At 38.2% G+C, this 24,269-nt stretch overlaps 1 long non-coding RNA gene across 3 annotated transcripts in view; it reads right to left on the minus strand.

Moving 5' to 3' along the window:
• Positions 1-203: 203 nt before the first annotated feature.
• Positions 204-24,269, minus strand: part of LOC106981349 (uncharacterized) — a 51,466-nt gene continuing 27,400 nt past the window's right edge. For all 3 annotated transcript variants that reach the window (XR_003425190.2, XR_008299903.1, XR_008299904.1), the window contains 2 exons: positions 19,237-19,365; positions 204-7,462 (listed from right to left, as the gene is read on the minus strand). This is a non-coding gene — a long non-coding RNA (uncharacterized LOC106981349). The remainder of the gene's footprint in view (positions 7,463-19,236; positions 19,366-24,269) is intronic.

Below are 24,269 nucleotides of genomic sequence, written 5' to 3' on the forward strand. Positions count from 1 at the left end.
TGAGCTGAAGTCGGACACCCAACCGACTGAGCCACCCAGGTGCCCCCTGAAGACTCAACTTCTAAAAGGCCTCTTGTCATTTCTCAACACATGACCATCTCCATGATATTGGCAGCCAGGTAGCACCATTTCACTACTAAGAGAACTGTGGGAAAAATGTAAAATGAACAAGCAAATAGTGGGGAAGGTAAAATGAAGCTTAAAGTATTTTATTAACCCAAATAAATAGAAAAATATAAATGAAATGTCTCATTTCTAGAAAAACCAAGTCATGAAATTGGCACAAAAAATAGAAAATCTGAGTAGACTTATACCCATATTAAAGATATTAAATCTGTAATTTAAATTCTTCCTACATTCACATCTATTAACCAGTGAATTCTTCCAAACATGGAAGGGAACAAGAATATCATAGAGGCTATAAAAAGAGGTAACATCATTTCATTTTATGAGGCCAACAAAACTGTAGTGGATGCCATACTAAATTCTTGACAGTCACTGATTCCCTCATTGATTTCAGTGTTGGCAGCTGATAGCTCTCAGTTTAGTATCCCTAGAGGAATTTCTAGTGACCAAAGAGAATGGTGTAAATGCCCAGCCCACAGACTTTACAGAAGAAGAATGCTGAAGACCATCCTGGGTCATGAACTCCTCTGGGTTGTCTGAGGCCTCTGTTGTGACTGTTTCACAACAAATGCTTCCTTTTTACCCACTACCCCTTTCCTCACTCATCCAAAGGAGTTCATTTGCAGGCAAATTTCTGTCTTGAAATTTTTCTGGGGAATCCAATCTGAAACAATAATCTTGATACCAAAAATTAGAAATGATATTATAAGAAAGAAATATTATAAGTTACTACCTATCATGAGCATAGTTGCAAAAATCTTAAAATTTAAAAACAAATTCTAGTGATATGTAATGGGGATGATACATCTTGACCAAGTTGAGTTTATTTCAGGAATTCATAGTTAATTGTATAATTCACCACATTGGCAGGAATAAAGAAGGAGAAAAATCATATCTTTCAAGAGATGAAGAAGAAGTCTTTGATAAAATTCAACATTTATTTAGGCCAAAAACCTCTCAGCCAATCAGTCATAGACACCGAGTTCCTTAATCTGATGGAGAAAAATCTAGAAATACTGTATAGCAAACATATAATTAATTGTGAAATATTGTATAGATTTTCTTGTGGTTGGGAAAGAGACAAAGACAGCCCATATCACAAGTTTTATTTATCATATTTTAGGCCCTAGCAATTGCTATAAGACAAGACAGAGAAATAAAAAATACAAGGATGGGGAAAATAACAGAATACCATTTTTTTGCACATCAGAAACTTGTCTGTGTAAAAAACACAAAGATCTACAAAAACATCAGTATTAATAAGTGAAATTAGAAAGGTTATTGGATGCAATGCCCATATGCAAAAGTTATATTTTTATATATTAGCAAAACACAAAAAATAACTTTAAAAAATTCCGTTTATAATAGCTTCAGAAAGCACCAAATGAATACAAAACATGTGAAAGAATTCTTTACTAAAATTTCTAGATGTGGCTGAGTACAGTTAAAGAAAATATAAATAAGTACCTTGAGTACCTGGATTGGCAGACTCAATATCTCAGATTCTTCCCAAATTAAGCTATAGGTTCAGTGCAATCTCAATCAAACCCCACAGTATTTCTCTACTTCTTTCTTTCTTTCTTTCTTTCTTTCTTTCTTTCTTTCTTTCTTTCTTTCTTTCTCCCTTTCTTCTTCTTCTTCTTCTTCTTCTTCTTCTTCTTCTTCTTCTTCTTCTTTGTATTGGGAATATTGTTAAGCATATTCTAAAATTTATGTGGAAATGCAAAGAGTCCAGAATTGCTAAGATAGTCTTGAAGAAGTTAAGTTTTATACTAATAGTTGCCAATACTTTTAAAAAAACATTTTTGCCTTTACTTATTTTTAACCTACAGTAATTAAAATATGGTGTTCTACTGGCACAAGGACAGATGCCTAGATAGATGGAGAACAGAGAATTGACAAGTAGACAAACATATGTAGTCAAATGATTTATAACAAAGTTGATACTGTAGTGTGGTGGGGAAAGGATAATCTTTACAATAAGTGTGTAAATCAATTGGATATCCATAAGGAAAAAAATACTATAAGACCTATCTCCTACCATATATTAAAACTCAGCTCCAGATGGACCTACGCATTTAAATGTGGAAAGGCAAAATATTAAAATTATAGAAGAAATTATGGGAGAATCTCTTCATGATCCTGAGGTAGGCAAGATCTTTTAAACATGACACATAAAGCATTAATCATGAAGGAAAATCTTACTAACCTGGACTATATTGAAATTAAGAGCTTCTGTTTAAAAGACAACAATAAGAGAATTTTAAAATAGCAAACTACAGAGTAAGGTACAGTCATTCTTTGTTATTTGTGGATTTCACACTTGTGAATTTGCTTTACACTAAAATTTATTTGTAACCTCAAATTAAATACTGCCAGTGCGGTTAAGGTCATCCATAGACATGAAGAGAGTAACAGAAAATTTGAGTTGCCCAGCATGCATGGTCCCAGCTAAGGTCAAACGAAGAGATACACTGCCTTCTTATTTCAGCAAGTGTCCTTTTTGCAGTATATGTAGTACCACATTTTTTGCATTGCCGAACTTGTTTTGTTATTTTGTCATTTCAAATGGCCTGCATCGCCTAGTGCTGAAGTGCTGTTTAGTGTTTTTAAGTGAGGGAAGGGCTGTTTTGTGCTTTACATGGAAAGTGTGTTAGCAAACTCTGTAGGCATGAGTTACGGTACTTTTGGCTGTGAGTTTCATGCTAATGAATCAACAACATATCAGATGAGGTGTCTTTAAGCAGAAAATACATAAAACAAGGTAATGTATTGATCAGTTGACAAAAATGTTGTGACTAGAGTCTTATAGGAACCCAATCTTGTATGTCCCCCAGGAGCAATGATTCAGCATTCACCAATTCAGTGCTTATGTGACTTTATAGAACATAATTTATTGCAAATAATGAGAATTTGCTATATCTGTAATACATGTTTTTTAAAGGACTCATATACAGAATATATAAGGAAGTCTTATAAAACAATAAGAAAAAGGTGGGCAATCCAACATAAACATAGGTGAAATACTGAACAGGTACTTCTTGAAAAGAGATACTCATTGGGTCCATTTATTTATGAAATGGTAGACTTGGACATATATGCTTTATCTGTACATTATCACCCAGTTTCACTCACAAAAATGATAACCTACAATTTGCATAATATAAAGTTATTTTTAAATGAAGCGATTTTAACTTTGTAGGTTCCTAATGCAAAAAGTCCACATTACCATTATAATAGTTTCCTCTACAAACAATTGAAGAACCATGCCTAATAAAGTCTCAACTGATAAGTCAAAAGAATAAATATATGACTATAATTATCCAAAGTCAATCAAATACCACTTGAGCCTATATTTTATCTACAGAGCTTTAAAAATATTTGAATGTTTGTTGGAATTCATATAATAACTAAATATATAGAGTTTTAATTTAGGATCTTGGTATTTTCTGAGAAAATAATGGGGATGGTAAAATTAAATTCATGTGCAAAAAAAAAAAAAGGTTTTAAGATTACCAAATTCTATCCAGACAATTTTGTCATAAATTTGTATATTTAATCTGCTGTTTTAATCTGCTATTTGCTTTGCCACTGCTGGGTCTTTGCTCATGCATTTCCCTGTATGCCTGTGCCTACTACAATGCTAACCATATTTCATTGCCCAGCTAAAAATGTTGCCACTATATCCTTTTCTCGTTTCTCATCTAGGAGTAATTCCTTCTGCTGCTGAGCTTCCATTGTACTCTTCAGACATTTAGTCCTTCTCATTCCACTTGGCAATGTAATTATTTACATACATATTCTATCTTCCACACTAGATTATAAATCCTATCCAAGGTAGAGGCAAGGCACACTACCTGTTTGAATCCCCATAGTACTGATCCCACACAGAGACTTCAAATTTGAGATTCATTCGATAAATACTTAAAAACCTAAAGAAAATTTACTTACTTGATAAAATACATTTTAACCATCATTTTCTAGAAAATGAAAAGTGACCAAAAGAATGTAGGGAATAAGTAGGGCAAAAACAAACAAAAATTTCAACAACAACAAAAAATAAGCCTAGCAAAGTTGACAAAAGCAGTCAGGAATAAGGTATGATCAGGTGAAGGAAGTTCCTTTTGATGACACCTTTTCCTCCTATAGCTCTTCCTGTCTCTCCTGTGTTTCCGGTTTTCCTTGTTTGACTTCCATCTTTCACTCTGCCTTTGGCTACTAGTACTGAATTCTGCTTTCCCAGCTCCTCACCGCCCCCCTGGTTTAGGCTGGTGCCAGTCAGAGCTAAGTCAGACTGTGACCATGGCCAATCTCCCAATAGCCATGCTTTCATTATTTGTTTCCCAGCCGTAAAGCTGGGTGTCACAATAGCTCTTTGAGTACCCATCCAGTATGTCATGAGACAAAAGACATTTCCTGGCTGCCTTCAATGAGACAGACAGCCTTCTTTTATTTGGATAGCCATTTTACCGAAAAACGATTCTAGATCCCATATTACCACCTGATGAAAGTATCTAATATGCGGAAATCAGTTGATTGTTTTCCAGTAAGAATGGTCTCTCCGAAATATAATTGAGTACCTTCAATAAGTTTTCTTACGGTTCTCACAATATATTAATACTTCTGTTCTCAGTACATATAGATAACTATGTTATTGGAGGTTTTACATGTTGAACTGGATAGATCACTGGTCTGCTGGAACAGAGATAAATAAATAAATAACCCAACACCTGCTAGAGTGCCTGAGGCAAAGGATGATTAATGTGAGTGGATGATGATGTTTAAAGCAATATTTTCTTTTCCCTCAGTCTTGAGTGACTACACCATCCTAATGCTCTGGAGACAGCTGTTTTTCTCGTGGCAACAGCTGGAGCTGTAGTACCCTGTGGGTAGCATCAGCCCACTTCATGGACCCTGTGTTTCCCAGGAGAGTCTAGTTAGAGTCTCTCACTGCACACAAAGAACACATCAAAGGAAATGACAAGACAAAGAGAGTGAATAATTGAATGGAGCCATCCGAAATGTTTTAAGCCCATCCTCAGAAAAAAAAAAAATTCATTCTTACCTAAACTATCTCATGTGCTGATAAAGTACACATCTGATTAAAGCTGCATCCTCATTTGTACCATCATTACTATCATTATCAAAGACCTGAAATGAATAGCCTCAGTGGCAGAGCCAGGCGGTGGGCTCAGGGGACGCACACCCAGGCTTCTACCTGGCATTCCACATCTATGCTTGTGATTGCCCACTGGGCGTTTGTCTCAGGTCATCCCACCAGTAGAAATGGGAAAAACTTTAACTTAAAAGATCCAACACAAACTTTCTGTTTTCCTCTCCATAAGGCTTCTCTGTCTCCTGTCTCTTTCCTTTCTTTGTACTGACACCAGCATTCTCCATGATACCCTCTGCAGGAACTTGGGGATGATTCCAGATGCCTCTCCATTGCCATCCCTCTCATTTACCAAGTTCTTTGATTATGTCAACTATATAGTTCTTCCTTATGCCCAGCTTCTTCCTCCTTAGTCAATTCTAATTGTATCTACTGCCCATATACATGGTCTTAACCCATTCAGCTTGCTATAAAAACAATACCATAGACTGAGTATCTTAAATAACAAACATGTATTTCTCACAATTCTGGAGGCTGGGAAGTCCAAGATCAAGGTACCAGCAGATTCTGTGTCTGATAAGTACCCACTTCCTGACATCTTCTTGTGTCCTCACATGACAGAAGGGGAGAGAGAACTCTCTGGGGTCTCTTTTATGAAGTTATTGATCCTATTCATGAGGCCTCCCGCCTCATGACCTAATCAATTCCAAAAGTCCTACATCCTAAAAATATCACATTGGGAATTGGGTTTTTGTTTTAAGTAATCTCTAAACCCCAATGTGGGGCTCGAACTCATGACCCTGAGATCAAGAGTCACATGCTCTACCGACTGAGTCAGCCAGGTGCCCCATTGCAGATTAGGTTTTAGCATACATTCTACAACATACACTTCCTCCAAAACGTTCTCCACACTTTACCCAAAAAATAATAGTAATTTTTGTTGCTAATCTGTACAAATCATCGTATAACGTCCTTTGGCCTTAGGATAAAATCCAAGCTTTTTAGCATAATATGCAAAACCTTTAATCATCTAAGTATCATCTCCTGCTGATCTCCACTATTTTAAATTTTATGCTCTATTGCTGCTGCACTGCTTTCATTTCCCCAAATGGGTCAGATATGACATGTTCTAGTCCTTTGCACATGCTTTCTTTCTGCCTAAAATAGGATTCTCTTTCCCTTACACTTGCCTAAGGGATATCAACTTATCCCAGAGCCTATCACAAATGTCACACCTGTAATGACCATTTCCCGACACCTATGCCTTCAGCCGTGTCACATCCTGCCTTGCTACCTGTTACTTTGGCCATACTTCTATGGTTGCACTTTTCCCGCTACACCTGGATCATGTGCCAGCCTCTTCATCTATATATTAAAGTGTTTACGAGAAGCCAGGGACCATGTCTCAGGTATTTATTGCTGGCACTTCGCATAGTCCCTGACATGTAATAGGTACAGAATAAATATTTTAGACTGAATGGGATTAGATTGAACTGAATTACAATCTGTTGCTAAGGGAATGCATGCAAATAAAAACATTCACATGCAAAGTGCCAAATGAGGGTTTAGAGTCACCCAAAAGAGAGAGCAGTTCTTCTGGGCTAGGAAGAGTTGGATGAGACACAGAGCATTCGATAATATGAGTATTGTATTTCGTGGACTCTTATGTCCATTTCAGTCCTCACAGAGATTTAGTAAATGTGGAAGTGACGAATTCAAAAGTACTGTGATAGTATCAATAGACCCCTCTTCTGGTTTACAATGTGTTCCTTAAATCCCTTAGACAGTCAAACAGTCGTGGTGTCTGGGTATGCTTCTGCAGGAAGGAAAGGAGTGAGTCCATTCGCACAAAGGTGGAAAACTAGAAATGCTACTCACATTAATTTTTCTTCTATTGTGATAACCACTGTCCCTTCGCTACCATGGAACATACTTTTACATGAGTAAACAAAGCAATTAATATCTCAGTTTGAAGTACTTCCCTTTAGATTACTTTGCCAATATCCAGAGTTAATCTAAGGAAAATAAGTAGCTATTCGTCTTTGGTAGACCTTTAAGACCATTAAGGTCTACCAAAGTAACTCCTGCCAGTCTGTAAGATGGGTGCCCACTTCTGTCCATAGAGCACTGAGACACACATTTTGGCACTTTTGGAAAAACACTTTGTCTTTTTTTTCCAGCCTTCAAGTTTTCAGTAATACTGAGTTCCAATTTTAGTGAATCCTGTTGGAAAATAAAGAATTTTAAATGGCAAAAGAAAAAAAGAATATTTACATCTCTGATTTATTTTTCAACCAGAGAGCTACATACCGGATGGCCTCATGGAAAGTTTGATACCTGTCATCCCTTAATCATGGTTCATTAAGGCTTTACCTCTCTTTAAACCTAGGTCACCCTTACGCTAAATGAAAATGTCACAGGCCAGGAGAATGCTTCCAGAAATCCCAGGAAACTGGGGGTTCTGAACACCTCGCACATCTGAAAAGGCAGATCAACTACCCTTTCTACCTCTGACAGATCTAGTCTTTTGAGTGGGGGAGAGACAGAGAGAGAGAGTCCCAAGCAGGCTCTGTGCTGTCAGCACAGAGCCCAAGGCAAGGCTTGATCTCACCAACCCTGAGATCATGACCTGAGCCAAAATCAAGAGTCAGACACTTAATGGACTGAGCCACCCAGCCGTCCCCAGATCTAGTCTTGATACTTGCCCAAAGGGAGCATACTAGTTCCTGGAATACTAGCAGGGAGAAAAAGGCTGTCTTTCTTGGTCACATAATTACTCACTAGTTGACTAGGGCCATAATGGCCAAATCACTTCAGTCCTATTGAGCAAACAAGCATGTGGCTGCCTGAGTAAAGGTTCCCAACTGGTTTCTTCCTCAAATGCAGGGTTATGCCCACTGTGGCCAGTAGAGAAGGTAGGGAGGATGTGATCATTTTGTGAGGAGGGAACGTTACCTCTGATCTTAACAAATGCCACAACTCAAGCACTTACAATGAAGCCAACTCCAGACCCTCATCCTTAGGGGATTCATCCTTTCAGGAGAAGAGAATACAGACTTGACCGTGCCCCCTTCTTTGTCCCCTGGGATCCCCAGGTCAGGACCGTCCTGGTAAAAGATCCCATGCCATCCTGACTGAAGCTCAGACTTTCCTCTCAGAAAGAACTTCTCTCACACAGAACTCTGTTCGAAAGCCTGAAATGTTCATTCTTTTATCAGCCCTAATGATTAAATTCTGCAAAAGAAAGGTGTTATAGGAATGCCAGTGTCTATTGTATGAAGGGGGGAGTTGTACGAAGGTTAAATGAATAGCAGTCACAGGCTGTGTGGACAGTTTTATTAGGGATATTTCCTCCTCTCTGAGAACCACATTGCGTCATTCCAAAAAGCTCCCAGTGTGACTCGGGCCTGAGAAGCCCTTTCCTTTTCTGCCAGGTAATTTGATTCTTGCTGATCTCACCTGAGGGGACTGAGTCTTCTTACTGCTGTCAGCACCTACAGTGACCCTGCTTAGTAATTATTTATTCAATGGGTACGGGAGCAGTGCTTTTTCATTTTTGTCTGGACTGAGCAAGATGATGGAGACAGGAAATGGTCACCATCCTGCACCCAAACAGATTCCACTGTTCTAGTCTTGCTCAGACTAGACCCAAAACAAACTCAATGGAAGGACATAGAGTGTTCTAGTCAACGCCCAAGTATATATCTAAAGAGTATATACGATTTATATAGTATTAATGCATGTGTGTATTAACTTATATACATATATAGTCATGTTAGTTCAGGCTGCTGAAGGAAGAAAATACCATAGACTGAATGCCTGATAAACAACACAAGTTTATTTCTCAGTGGTCTGAGCCTGGAAGTCTGAAATCAGGATGCTTGCATGGTCAGGAGACCTTCTTCTAGATTGCAGATAGTTGCCCTTCGTTATATCCTTACATGGTAGATAGACAATGAGGCAGAGAGCTCTATGGCGTCTTTTTTATAGGGGCACCAAAATCCCTTTCATGAGGGCTCCACCCTCATGACTTCATTACCTCCCAAGGCCCCACCTGCTAATACCATCACCTTTGCGGTTAAGGTTTCAACACATGAATACTGGGGAAACACAACAAGCCTGTAACAATAAGTATTTATGATTTCTAGCTAAGGAAGCTGTAGCTTCTTGATCCCCTTGTCGTGCATATTGGAAGAGGGTCATACAGAGTTAAGCTTTCAGAATGTAGGCCCAAAGAAGGGTGTTTATAAATCCTCCTCCTCTGCATCAGGACCCTTTCTCCCTCCACCCTGTGCAGGCATCTGTTTTATGGGGTTCAGAGTTCTGTTTTGTGCGTTCCAAACCCAGTTCAAGTTCCACTGAAGCAGGGCTGGTGAGTTTAACTCATTAGCCTCCCAGGGAGACAGTGCTCCTCAGCCAGGCCAGTGATATATTTTCTCAGAGACCACACAGTGTGGTCTCACCTAAGACAAGTCTGTCCCTCCTGCTAGCATGACTCCAGCTCCTTCAAAACAACAGTTACAATCATTTTGTTTTAAGGTGCATGCATTCTTTTCTGGGCCTGTCTTACATTGATAGATCCGCCAAATTGTTGTCAACGGCTTTTTCCTTAACATCAGGATTAAAAATATGATCTTAGGGGCGCCTGGGTGGCTCAGTCGGTTGAGTGTCCAACTTCGGCTCGGGTCATGATCTCACAGTCTGTGAGTTCGAGCCCCGCGTCGGGCTCCGTGCTGATAGCTCGGAGCCCGCGGCCCGTTTCGGATTCTGTGTCTCCCTCTCTCTGACCCTCCCCCATTCATGCTCTGTCTCTGTCTCAAAAATAAATAAAAAACGTTAAACAAAATTAAAAAAAAATATGATCTTAGATTAGATTATTTATTTATGCATTTATTTATTTATTTTGAAAGAGGGAAAGAGAGACAAAGAGATGGGGAAAGAATCTCAAGCAGGCTTCATGCTCTCAGTGTAGAGCCTGACATACTGCTCAATCCCCGAACTGTGAGATCATGACCTGAGCTGAAATCAAGTGTTGGATGCTTAACCAACTGAGCCACACAGGTGCCCCTAGATTATTTTTTATTCCAATGTGGCTCGCCTACGTTCCCACACCATCCCCAATGGGACAGGAGTGTCTAGATTATACCTCCACGTCACGTCACTTTCGTATAAAAGTATGTTTTTAAAAATTTCTATTCGTATGTCTAAGGAATATACGCAGTGAGTCCATCTGAGATTGCATGCATGAGCCATGTAACAAATACAATTTTCATCTTTTCTTTAAGTTCATTTATTTACTTAGAGTGGGGGAGGGGCGGAGAGAGGGGAGAGAGAGAATCCCAAGCAGGTTCCACACTCTCAACGCAGAGGCCGATTCAGTTCTCCAGATCACGACCTAAGCCAAAATCAAGAGTTGGCGCGTAGGAGTGGGTGTTCTAGCTATGGCTCCTACTGGACATGGAATGTTGGATTCCTAAGGTCCTGCACCTATGGACAAGCTAATTTAAAAAGGTCAAAGTAGAGTCTCTGTAAGGCAGGGTGTGTCCAGTTCCCAATGGGGGTGGTGGTCTGCTGATCAGGAAATCAGGGAAGTTATTGTCATTTAATCAGAGAACTTCACTCTCATGTGATTATCATGGGATTAAGAGTGTAATCTAATAGGAGAGAATGTGTAAGGATTATTTCCCTTGGAGGAAAAACTGCATGGTAAGAAAGGGTTATTTACTTACTCATCAGAATACAGGCCACTACCTTGGTAAGAAAATGGTCCTTTTGCAAAGTGCTCTATGAACACTTTATCATCTGTAAAGTAAGCAGTATCAGTTTGAGGAGCTGAGGGCATGAGTTTTATTTTTTCCAAGTTAAAAAAGGATAGGTCCTTCAAAGTTGAACATTTTGAATTACAGATATAAAACAGAACTCATGGTTGTTAAAGTTGACCTTAGTATTATAGGGAGTAATATTGCTTTACCACAGAATCTGGACAAAATGTATTCTCTCTCAGAAATACTCCATGAAATTCCACAGCTGCTCAATGGCCCAACTTCACCTTTTATTTTCAGATATTTATTGTTAGAGTCTTTCATAATTCATAATTTCTTTCTTTTATTAAAGAGCAAAAAAATACACAAGTAAATGAAAAGTTATGTTAGAGCTTTAGAAACTGCTGTCTTAACTCTTCATAACTCTTTTATAATATATATATATAACATATATATTATATAACTCTTTTATAAATGTGCACTGAATATTTCCAATGTTTGTGGTCTAGGTCAGGGTGGAGACCATGGGGTGAAGGGTCCAAGAGGAAGCAAACAGGAGTGAGACACTAGTCCTGCTTGCAAGGGTCTTGCAACATCATGAAGAGAATTAGAGGAGAACACAAAGAATTAAAATATGAAGAAGAATGTCATTTTTACTGTGAGGAAAGTGCACATGAAATTCTATGCAGGTTTAGAGAATAGGTCCTTCATGTCCAAATAGTGACATTTAAAAAGACAGTAGAGGTTATCACATTTGAAATAGATCTCAGAAACCTTCCTGGGATATGTTGGAAAGTGTAGATCCATGGAATGGTGTGAAAAAAAAGATGTTTAGGGAGGAAAGTACAGGGTAATTCCATAGGCCATCAAAGGCTCCACAAAGTCATGCCATGAATTCTATATGTTATCCTCTGTTGGTAGAATCCTGAGCTTTTATCAAATTCTCATAAGGGGTCAAGGGGCACCTAGGTGCCTCAGTCAGTTAAGCATCCAACTCTTTATTTGAGCTCAGGTCATGACCTCACAGTTGTGAGATTGAGCCCCATATCAAGCTCCATGCTGAGCCTGCCTGGGATTCTTTCTCTCCCCCCCACCCCCCCGCCTACTGCCCCTTCCCCACATGCGCTCTCTCTCTCTCTCTCTCTCTCTCTCTCTCTCTCTCTCTCTCTCTCTTTCTCTCAAAAAAACATCTCATAAGGGGTCCATATCCTAAAAATGTCTAGGATCCTTCTGGTATAGATCATGTTCTGGGAATAGCAGGAAATTTGAGGCATTTAATAAGCACTGTACAGTAAGCCAAAATAAACAGGTTCAACTCCTTTATTTTTAAATCAAAGAAATGGGACTCTGAGGGCTGATGGATCTCGATCATATCAATGGGCTTTCTACTGGGGGTAAGGCTAATGTCTAGGAAGCCATTCTTAAAAATATGTGACAAATTTATTCTGCTTGAATAGTATTACTGTTAGCCTCTGTACTAGGCATTAGGAGTCATTAAATTGTTTTTGGACAAATAGTATATATAGAAGATGTGTCTGGCAGAACTGTTAGTTGTATTGCAGAGGGCAGACTCTAGACTTCAGAAAGCCAATTGGAAATTTATTGTAGTATCTCAAATCAGAACCAAAAATGGTCTAAATTAGAGTGGTGTAGGTAAAGATACAAAAAGCTTATGTAGCAGTATTTTCTAGACAAGTCTCCTGAGGAAAGGGAAATAAAAGCAAAGATAAGTAAATTATCAGGACTACATCAAAATAAAAAGCTTTTGCACAGCAAAGGAAACAATAACAAAACTAAAAGGCAACCTACTGAATGGGAGAAGACATTGCAAATGGTATGTCCAATAAAGGGTTGGTATCCAAAATATATAGAAAACTTATACAACTAACAACCAAAAAACAATCCAATTAAAAAAAAAATGGGCAGAAGACATGAACAGACATTTCTCCAGAGAAGACACCCAGATGGCCAACAGATACATGAAAAGATGCTCAACATCACTCATCATCAGGGAAATGCAAATTGAAATCATGATGAGATTTCACCTCATACATGTCAGAATGTCTAAAACCAAAAACACAAGAAACAAGTGTTGGTGAGGATATGGAGAAAGGGGAACCCTCTTACACTGTTGGTGGGAATGCAAATTGCTGCAGCCACTAGAAAACAGTATGGAGGTTCCTCAAAAAGTTAAAAATGAAACTACCCTATGATCCATGAATTGTGATACTGAGTATTTATCCCCAAATATAAAAACACTAATTCAAAGAGATCCATTCACCCCAATGTTTATTGCAGCATTATTTACAATAGCCAAAGTACGGAAGCAGTCCAAGTGTTCATGGATAGATAAAAAGATAAGATGTGATATATACATACAATGGAATATCACTCAGCCATAAAAAAAGAATGAAATCTTGCCATTTGCAACAACATGGATGGAGCTAGAGAGTATGATGTTAAGTGAAATAGGTTAGAGAAAGACAAATACCATATGATCTCACTCATATGTGGAATTTAAGAAACGAAACAAACGAGCAAAGGAAATAAAAAGAGAGACAGAAATCAAGAACAGTTCTAAATTATAGAGAACAAACTGATGGTTACCAGAGTGAAGGTGGGTGGGGAGGAAAGGAGAAATTAAGTGATTACCTTGATGAAAAAAAATTAAGTGATTAAAAAAAAAGAGTTGTAATAATTCACCTAATATGAAAAAGCTAATAAATGACTGAGTTGGGACTTGAAAAAATAAAAGAGGATAAACTTTAATAGGAATAAATGTAAAGCCTTGTTTTTAAATGTGTTTTTAATGTTTCTTTTTTGAGAGAGAGAGAGAGCAGGGGAGGGGCAGAGGGAGAGGGAGAGAGAAGTCCTAAGCAGGCTCTGCTCCGTCAGTGCAGAGCCTGACTCAGGGCTTGAACTCACAAACTGTGAGATCATGACCTGAGCCAAAACCAACAGTCGGTCGCTTAATAGACTGAGCCACCCAGGTGCCCCAAAGCCTTGTTTTTAGAGGCATAAAAACTAACCTCTCAAAAATGTCAAATGACATTTAGCTAGTATTTATAAGTTTGTAGAGAACACGATCCATTTGTAATTCCTAAATTGGCGTTAAAAAAAAAAAAGATTCAAAAAGCTTAACATGAAACTCACGGAGTTCAGAATGGAATAGCCATAAACAAGGAAGACTTCACTCTTGTAAACTGGGAGATACTGCTGAAATATGTAACACACAGGGAGAGCTGTTTCAGGAGAAAGGTGATATGTGGTGTGGGACATAAATGGTTCTATTAGCCAACAAATTATGCCAACCTCCCAACAACGTGTATGGTTCCACAAGTTAGTTTTCAGAAGAGAATTGGCATCAACCCTGTGACAATTTCATGGTCAGAGCTGACATCCGTTTCAGCTGACATTCCTAGTGGGGTACACACACCATGTGAAAGTAACAAAAATACAGTTAACTGAGTTTATCTTACAGCCATTGTACAGAATAGATATAGGAGAAATCAGAATAATTTTACCCTGCCCATAGGTTTATGAATATTTATTACCATAGCTGCATCAATCCGTATAGTCTATAAAGACCATGCTAGTGACTCAATGTAATGAGTATTTAGGGAGCTCCTATGATATACCAGTGACTGTCACAGATATTTTTAAAAGTAGGGGGTGTATGCAAAAAAAGAAAGATTAGTCCTGAACCTTAAATACTGGTACTTTTTTAGTTACGGTTGTCGGAAATAAATACAATCACTGATTTCCCATGGACACCACAATGTTTATCTAAACATAAAATGCTAAAAGCCTTGTCAAATATGCATATCCCTTTTGCCCTCCCCTTGAAACTAGTTTTAACTCTGTTGGAAGTGGGGGCTGGTAGGGATTAGCTAAGAAATCCGAAACAAACCCTGTCACTAGAGGATAAGAAGAAACACACCCTCAGCTTTGCAATTGTTCTTGATGAAGCTCATGGCTCCTGTTGACTGCCAATGTCAAAAATCAAGTTTCAGCCTATGGGGGTGTGTGTGTGTGTGTGTGTGTGTGTGTGTGTGTGCTTGTGTGTGTATTCTGAGTTGTGGCAGTAATCAGTGTGGCCTGCTGTAGCGTCTGATTATTCCTGGGTCTGTGTCTGTGCAAACCCGTACGACTTGACAAGTTCACTCCACCTTAAACTATAATTTCTGCGCCACATGAAAGGCCTACTTCCTCACTGTTCTTGAATTTCTACTTTAAGTTGTCTCCCTGTTCACTCAAACTTTCTCACCTTCCTATGCTGGTGGCTATAAAAGTTGTTCTTTTCTTTCCATTCGATTTTTGTAAAGTCAGAGTGAAACTAAATGACTCAAAATGAAAAGATAAAACCGGGTTGAGTGCCAGTTGCTGAGAACTCTCCTGCCACCATGCCTTTGTCCTCCAAGACGCTGGTTTCTCTGAAGAAGTTCCTGTGTGTGTCAGAAACCCTGGAGCTCTGGACCAGCAGCTGGTATATATCATAATTACTTTAGAGTTGTAGTATTCTGAGAGCATCAAGAAATAATGAGATTTGCCTGAAAAATTATTATTAGTGCCATCTTAAAGGCTTAGATCAAAGTCTGCCTGTCCTTATTCTAAAGTGGTAAGTACGTTAATGGTGTGGCCCACTATCAGAATAGAATCCTCTGCCTGTGAATGTGAATAGCACAGAAGCGGATTGCTGGAAGTGAGAACACGTGGACCGTGAATATATGCAGTGGCATTGTGGGCAGATGGAGTTGCCTGGGGAGCAGGAACAGCCACTCCCTGATGGTTGAACTGAGACTAGAAGGGCATGTCTCAGGGGACTAAATGAGCTACAGAAGTAAATCATACCTGAAACTCTGTAGACCAGTACCTTTATTTCAGCACCCCATCGTCATGAGATTTTTTTCCAGTAGAGCTATGGATGATTAAAGCTTTCCTTCATATGGGGCCTATGGGGAAGCAGCTTTGCCCATCTGAAGATGGTGGAATATAATTACTAAAAAAGTTAGTGCTCTGGAGTGAGATGGTTTGAATTTGAATCGAACTTCACTTGTTGTCACTTGCTCCTCGTGTGACCTGAAGCATTACATAACCTGTGTAAGCCATTGTTCTCATCTATAAAATGAGGATAACAATTAGCCTTACTTGATAAAAGTATTTGTGATGGTTAAATGAGGTAATACGTATTAATTGCTTGACAGAGAGCCTGGCTGTTAGCAAGCCCTCAGTTAACAAGCACTATTATTATTGTGTATCCTAAGTTTCTTGTAGAGCGTTCAGCTATCTCTCCGTAAAATGTTTCCCCTGGTGACTTGGCTCAATAACCCCTGACACATGGATGAATCTTTCTTCTCTAAGAGTCTGCTTCTGTACCTTGATCCAACAGTCTTATGGCACTCCATTTATACCTACCTGAATCTTGCTACCATGACTGTGTAACAAGTAAATCATGATGAAGTCATTGGCTCACCTTTTTTCACTATTTCTGAGAGATGTCTATGGCAATCTCAGGGCAACATCTCTTTCTGTATTTTGTCCAACACCACCTTCTCAAGAATGGATATGTCTACATGCTTTCCCCTGCCAATAGGAATGATTCTATTCTGTATCACAAGCCCCCTGCTTTATTGAGTTGAAACAAACTAAGAAAATGCAATTAGACTTTAAGAAGTATAATTGCATAAGGAAATCTACAAAGACAGGGTGTTAGCACATATTTAAGTTTTTAATTTAAGAGCATAATTTGCTATTTAGACTTACAGGAGAAAAAAATCCTATTTTAATGATTCTTACTTTTAAAAAAGGGTTTATTCAAATCAATTTCTAAGTCCCAAGAGGTGAATCATTACCCCAAAAGTTGGATCATGGAAAAAAGTTTTTTAATCTGTTTATACATATGGATTTCACCCTAAGAAATCATGTGTATGTAAATATTACATAAGATAGTTAATTGGTTATAGAAATTGTTTAGATGAAGTGCTGTGGGAGCTCTGAAGAGAAAAAATAAATTTTCTAATACTGAATCAGGGTCAGCTTCAGAGAGAGAGAATGAGCTGAGATTTAAAAGATTTGGATGTGTGGTCATGGCTCACCTATTTGTTGAATAGATTGTAGAAGTGAAGTATATACAGGCAACTACAGTTTAGCTACAGTTAACTGTTAAGCTCCCTTCCACACTATCATTTAATATCAATTTTATCTTCATCTCTCTACTCCAAATATTTCTTTTTTTTTTAATTTTTTAATGTTTATTTATTTTTGAATGAGAGAGACAGAGGAAGAGTGGGGGAGGGGAGGGAGAGAGAGGTAGACACAGAATCCGAAGCAGACTCCAGGCTCTGAGCTGTCAGCACAGCGCCCGACGTGGGACTCGAACTCATGAACCACAAGATCATAACCTGAGCTGAAGTCGGACACTTAACCGACTGAGCCACTCAGGTGCCCCTACTCCAAATATTTCTAAATCAACTTATGATAGCCTGGGTTTTTGCCTTGGTTGCTTTATAACAAATGTCAGCAAACTTTTTCTCTAAATAGCAAGATAACAAATATTTTAGGCTTTGCAGGCCATACAGCATGTGTTGCAAGTCCTCACCTCTGCTGTTGTAGGTGAAAGTAGCCATAGACAACACGGAAAGGACATGCATGGTTGTGCACAGAAAGGTGGAAAGCTGGATTTGGCCTACAGGGGAGCAGCAGTTTGCCAATCCCTGGTCTACAACATAAGCTCATTGATATATCAGTATGAAGGCAATATTCCTATTATCTGATATTCATAGGAATAGTACTATAACAAATAGGGGTTTGGCATTCCTACTACACCAAATACCCAACTATCAAGAGCAGCAAAGGATCTGGGATTTTACTTGGAAGTGAATAAATTAGCCTGACACAGTTTCAAAGATGCTGGCATAAGATACAAGATTCCTGGGTCAGAAACAAAGGAAAATTTACTACTCATGGTAATAGCAGAGTCAGAACATCAACATTTCTTGTGCTGGTTCCCAGATTCCTAATCTCCATAAGGCAACACAAAAAAAGCCAGGTAAGAACTGCACACATAATGCATTGTATTATAGGGGAAAAAAACCCTGAGTTTAGAGAACATGAATCTTTTATAATGGGCAATAAGCCTGCCTGACATTTGCCCCAGTGAGAGACATTAACTTTATTATACTAGACAGTAAGTACGCCTGCCCTTTGCTCTGGAGAGAGATATCATCTGTATTTTCCAAGTCTTTTCACCATACAAACATCCTTAATAGATAATCCAGAACAAAAGTAGATAGTGCCTCTATTTGTAAGATGTGCAAAAATGCCAGAGACTGTGACAGAATTGTCTACTAAACCCAGCCTCCCAAACCATCCCATTTTCTCGTAAATCTTGATACAAGACCTTGTAGATCTTGGTAGAAATGCAGTTAAATCAAACACACTTAAATGTCCACAGGATGTACCAAAATGAATGTCAAAAAAAATCTAAGAAATGGGCAGAAGAATTCTGAACCTTTTTAATTCAAGACCCCAGCTAACCAATAGCAAAGATGGACATCAGCTCTCTTTCATTACCATCTCTGGAAGTATATATATTTAAATAATATTATATTAAAATCAGACTGTTTCAATGCCACTTGTTTTACTATGAATTTTTAAAGTTTTATACGCTTGTATGCATGTTATATGTATATGTGTGTGCATGTATAGAAACGTATCTTTGATTACTTATCAGAGATTACAGGCAAAAGAGAGAAAAAATTGATGCTGAATTCAAAATAAGTTGGAATGCTTCCGATTTTAGATAAACTGACTAGAATTTCAGGTGGTTTTTGATGAGATTCATCCTCTCAGAATTTTTTAATTTTAATTAGAGTCTCCAAGAATTCAGGTGATCCAAAATCACATTTATACAGTAAGAGATGACCTGTACTATTCCTAATCTGCAGCACTGGGAAATAAAGGTGGGTTTGTATAGAACTATTTGGCCAAGGACAATAGACATAGTTGGAACAAATTTCTAAGTTTAAATATTTTTTTTAACTAATACATCTCACATATTTATTACTGAACCAACCTGTTAGCAAAGAGCTATAAAAAAATTATTATTTTCCCTAGAAAACATGCCTGACTGTCCAGATAGTGGTGACTTTTTCAGTTCGATATGGTAAGATGTTAGTGACCTTGACACAGCTTAAATATGTGAGCCATCATATGTGGGATTCCCTATAGACTCACCTTGGTTCTTCTCCAACATCTCCTTTGCAGTTGTACTTGGTTTTATCAGCAGTTTTCATTCAAATCCATGGGGGAAATGGGAGGATTCTGCTTTTGTTTCTTGGCCAAGAGTTGCTGATCCTGAAAGTCCTGTGAGAAGGCATGGCCAGGAAGAGGTCAACCGCACACACTGTGATGATGGGGGAGGGGAGAGAGGGTCAGTCATTTTTTAACAGATGACTGTAGGTTTTTGAAAAGCAGAGCCCAGGGTATTTTATTGAAGTGAAAAATGTGTTAATGTTGCTCTTGCAGTCAGCGTTTTAGATATTTGTATATTGCTATGTCAGCGTACTAGGTTCTGTGGAGGAAGTGGGATGTAGGATTACAGGCAGCCCTACAGAGGGGCTATGCGACCTCAGGGCTCATACATCATACACCATACACAGAAGCAGAATACATGAACATGGCAGCAGCCTGGTCCAGGCAAGCAGAATGCTAGTGGCTAGGGTCTGAGAGGAAGGTGGCCCGTGTCACACAGCTCCCCTCCAAGAACACATTTGTGCCTACTCTGAACAATTCACTGAATATGAGCAGAAAGGTGTGGCGGGGGGGGGGGGGCAAATGGCAGATGGATGTAGGCATGTGTGTGTTTTCCCTTCTAAGGGCTCTTCTTCACTTTGAATCCCATTGGCCTTTTTGGAGTCATGCATCATGGAAATGCTAGTGTTGGCTTGGCAGTAGGAAAATAGAACTGTGGCAGGCACCAGGTTTCAGCTATATTTTCACCGTGCTTATACTTTGTTTCACTTTTAGTAGCAGCATGATGTCAGTCATGTTTAAATCAGAGGAAAACCTGAATTTTTCATATTAATTAAAGTTTAGTGGGTTCGTTATAAAGAATACATGAAGAGATCAGTAGTGGTGGGGGTGGGGAAGTCACATGGGGTAGTTTCTGCAGCTAGACTGTGAGTGAGTTGAACTTCCTCTTGGATTTTCTGGACTAATTCCAAATTTGAGAAGAGATTAACAATTGTTATTTTATACTGCATGACTTTTTTTTTCTTTCCTCTTGTGAAGAGGAACATAAAGGAAGAGGGAGAAGAAATGGTCTCAGTGGGTACTCATATAGATAGGATCGTGAGTCTGTGTATATGCACATGGATGTGTGTGTGTGCGGGTATTGTGGTTCTCCTGTGAAATGACACAAATATATAGAATATATATTTGTGTGTGTGTGTAGATATATATATACACACACACCAACAAAGCTACTCTAGTTGCACGTATCTCTAGCAGCATAAGGCAGGAGACACATTAAGGCCTATGCCCCCAACCTTCCTATTCCAGCTCTAACATGTAGCCTGAAGAATCAACTAAAGCAGTACTTGCCAGGTTTCTAGATCATTGCCATGTAACCAGTTGAATCCATTTGAGTTCAATCATTTATATTCTTCTAAATAGATATATTTTTAAGTTTATTTATTTATTTTGAGAGACAGTGAGAATGAGCGGGGGAGAAGCAGAGAGAGAGAAGAGGGAGAATCCCAAGCAAGTTCTGCACTACCAGCAGAGGCCAACATGGGGCTTGATCCCAGGACCCGGGGATCATGACCTGAACCAAAATCAAGAGTCCTATTCTCAACTGACTGAGCCACCAAGGCGCCCCTAAGTGTATATTATTTAAGTGTTACTTGGGAAAGACATAGATTTTTTAAAAAAATCAACCCTGTGGTGCATATTGTCTTACTAAAAACTAAATTTGAACTCAAAAGAAATTCATAGATGTGACTCTCCTTGAACTTCCTGTGACAGATACATTCTGAAGGTTTGTAAAATTTGTCACTGTAAATGGGAGAGATAGTCATTGTCCTGGTCTCCTCAGGTCCCACCTGCCACCATCCTGTCGGATATCTTCTTCCCGTAGGGTTTCCAGAAAGATCTGACTATAAACTGTACTCAGATGCTCTGTGCCTTTATAAAAACCAGATTCCTAGTGCCAAGGGCTTCTTGCTTTCACAATTACTGCTGCTACAGTTACTGCTATGTTATTACTATTAATGTGTCTACTTCCTCTATCTGTCTCTTGATATTTGGACTGCCTATTAGGACACAATTGTCTCTAGTTAGGAAAATCTGAATTATTCTTTTAATCTTTCACACTTTGTTTTTGGTACACTGTGTCCATCTGTGATGGCCTCCATTTCCCCACATTGAATTAATGCTTCTTGTAATCCCATTTAAGTCTACTTTCTTGGGGCTTCGCTTCCTGTTTGATCAGTTGGCATCATCAAAGTGGAATTTGGGATATTAAGTCCTTAGGACCCAGAATGTCTCTTGACAGTGATTCTCCAATTGTGGAACATGAACGGGTGATAGTAAACTAAAGTAAACTAGGTATGGCAGAATTAGCATAGCCATTATTGAGGCAATTAACAAAAATCACATAAATAAACAAGTATGCTAATCTTAAAAAAAAAACAGCAAAAGCTTTTTTCTTTCATGATGGGACCTAGATTCTTTGATATAATGATTGGTTGACCTAAGACTTGTAAAACTTAAAAATAAAATTAAAAAATTTTAAAAGACCTGTAAAACTTAAGAACCACATATCTGGTCATTGAGCAACGGTGGTTTCACTAGACCGTCTGCCTTCTTTACCATGTTAGTCACATCCTGACGTTTCATTTGTACCTCTGTTGTCATATGCTACAAGGAACAATTTACCCTGCCCTATCCTTTTGATAAAAATGAATAACTTCCAAGGACAGTGCCTCTTTCCTACAAACAATGTAAATTTATTTCTGCTGCTTTTTGCTATTTTTTTAATACCTCAAATCTCCAAGCAGTGGAGCAAAAGGTAAAATGGCCATGTGAATATGCATTTGAAGAGCTCTCATCATGATAAAAAATTGCCTTTTAAATATTTTTTTCATGCCTCTGCATTGTCATAACAACACACTTCTGAATTACTAATGGCAAATAAGTCAACTATTGGTAAGTTTTAATGGAGCATATTGATCTATTCAAGATCCTTAAATTGTTAGAGGAGAGGGAGGTTTTTTAAACTAAATGAAACATGACCTAATGTGTAAGTAAAAGAAATAAAAAGGAAACAAAGAAAAGGAAAGTTCAGCAAAGTAGAAAAGTAATTGACAGGGTATATGAGGAAGAAATGAGTGGTATATACATCCTACAATTGTGTAATTTGGTAAAGATGAATTTTGTAAAGTCCAGTAAATGATTCACCTAATATAAAATTTGACTTGTTAAATTAATAGAAAACAAATAAAGTTTCATGGTATTTTACACTGGTGCATACTACTTGAGAAATAATACACAAACCCATTCCTCTGTCTCTCTCTTGGTTACATCTAACTTTGTGCACTGCCCTTTTGGTGGGAACCTAGTAAAACAGACAAGTAAATAATCATAACTGAACTAATTGATAAAATCTGTGGAGATAAAACACAGGTTTTCAAATACGGAAGGTCAAAATACACATTTCTAGCATAAAGATAAATGTAACTCAAGCAATAGTTTGGAGCGCCTACTATGTGCCTGTCACTGTTCTAACCTGACATGCTCTTAGTAAGCAAAATAAAGGTTAACTCTGTAAGGAATAGTAAAATTAAAACACGTGCAAAATAGGTATTTATAATGAATGTTTGAACCCTTAAAAATCATAATGGTTTGTTTGTACAGATTTACATTGGAAGAACTAGAAAATTTGCTTTAAAAATTGGTTTTGAATGCTCAATGATAAATTTGAATAGAGCCAGCCATGATGAATCTGCTAAACTCTCTATGAATCACAATAAACAGGACTCTCTTGCCTTTCTTGACTTTAGTAGTGAAAGACATGACTCAGATGTTTTATTTGATAATAATTGAAAACCTTGGTATTGAGCAAATGTATTTTCTACCATGAGACATTTTTATAGAATGAATGCAATACATTTCCTAATCCATCATTCAAAGGCTATTTTCATTCATCAATGTGGAATGTGCTTTTCTTTTTAACATCACATTTTTAGTAAGAAAAATTAGAGGATAAGAAAATCTCCTTTAAAAATGCATATACATTTTTCTACTTTCTGATTGTTTGACCAAATAGAAATATAGTTTTCTGTATCATTCTTTGAGAGGTAGGGAAAAAAAGCTAACAACTATCTTGCTTTCTTCCTACTATAGACTGAATGTTTGTGTCCCCTCAAAACTCCTATGTTGAAATCCTAAGCTCTGAAGTGACAATATTAGGAGGTAGGGCCTTTGGGAAATATTAGGATAGAGCCCTCCTGAATGGGATTAGTGCCATTATAGAAGAGGCGCCACTCTACCATGTTCTGTGTGAGGACACAATGAAAAGACTGTCATCTATGAACCAGAAAGTGGGCTGTCATCACACATAAATCTGCCAGAGCCTTGATCTTGGACTTCCCAGTCTCCAGAACTGCGAGAAATGCATTTCCGTTGTTTATGAGCCACCCTATCTATGGTATTCTGTTATAGCAGCCTGAACGGACTAAGACACTTTCTCATTAATATATGTGTAGTAATAGAAGGTCAAAACAGATAATAAATTGAAGAATTCAACCCTGCTGACAGTATATTATCAAAAGAACACAAAGTATCTGGGTAATCGTTCAGCAAATCTCTACAGGAAAGCAGAGGATGGGAGGTTTTTTGATTAAGCCTTCTGTAACGTCACAGAGGTAAGAAGGGTTCCATCTCTACATCCTCTGCTCTCACCGTGAATGGTACCCGTAACAGGATCTCTGCTCCTATGCAAATCACTGATTCCATGGAAATACAAGAGAAAAGGAGAAAAAATTTTTTTTTCCATTTGCTCTGAAGGAGTCATTCTCTTGGATATCAAGAATGGGATGAACCAATTCATTTATGAAAACTTCTGTGGGGGCCAAAGAGAATTCCTATTCTGTTTGAGGATACCAGTGAATAGTAATTGCAACAGTTTATGCACTGCCGACTGCATATTTAGTGTTTTGTGCCCTTACCTTTAAATCTGCAATCACATTTCAAGTCAAATTTCATTA

The sequence above is a fragment of the Acinonyx jubatus genome, chromosome B4 (genome assembly GCF_027475565.1).
Source record: "Acinonyx jubatus isolate Ajub_Pintada_27869175 chromosome B4, VMU_Ajub_asm_v1.0, whole genome shotgun sequence".
Lineage (NCBI taxonomy): Eukaryota > Metazoa > Chordata > Mammalia > Carnivora > Felidae > Acinonyx > Acinonyx jubatus.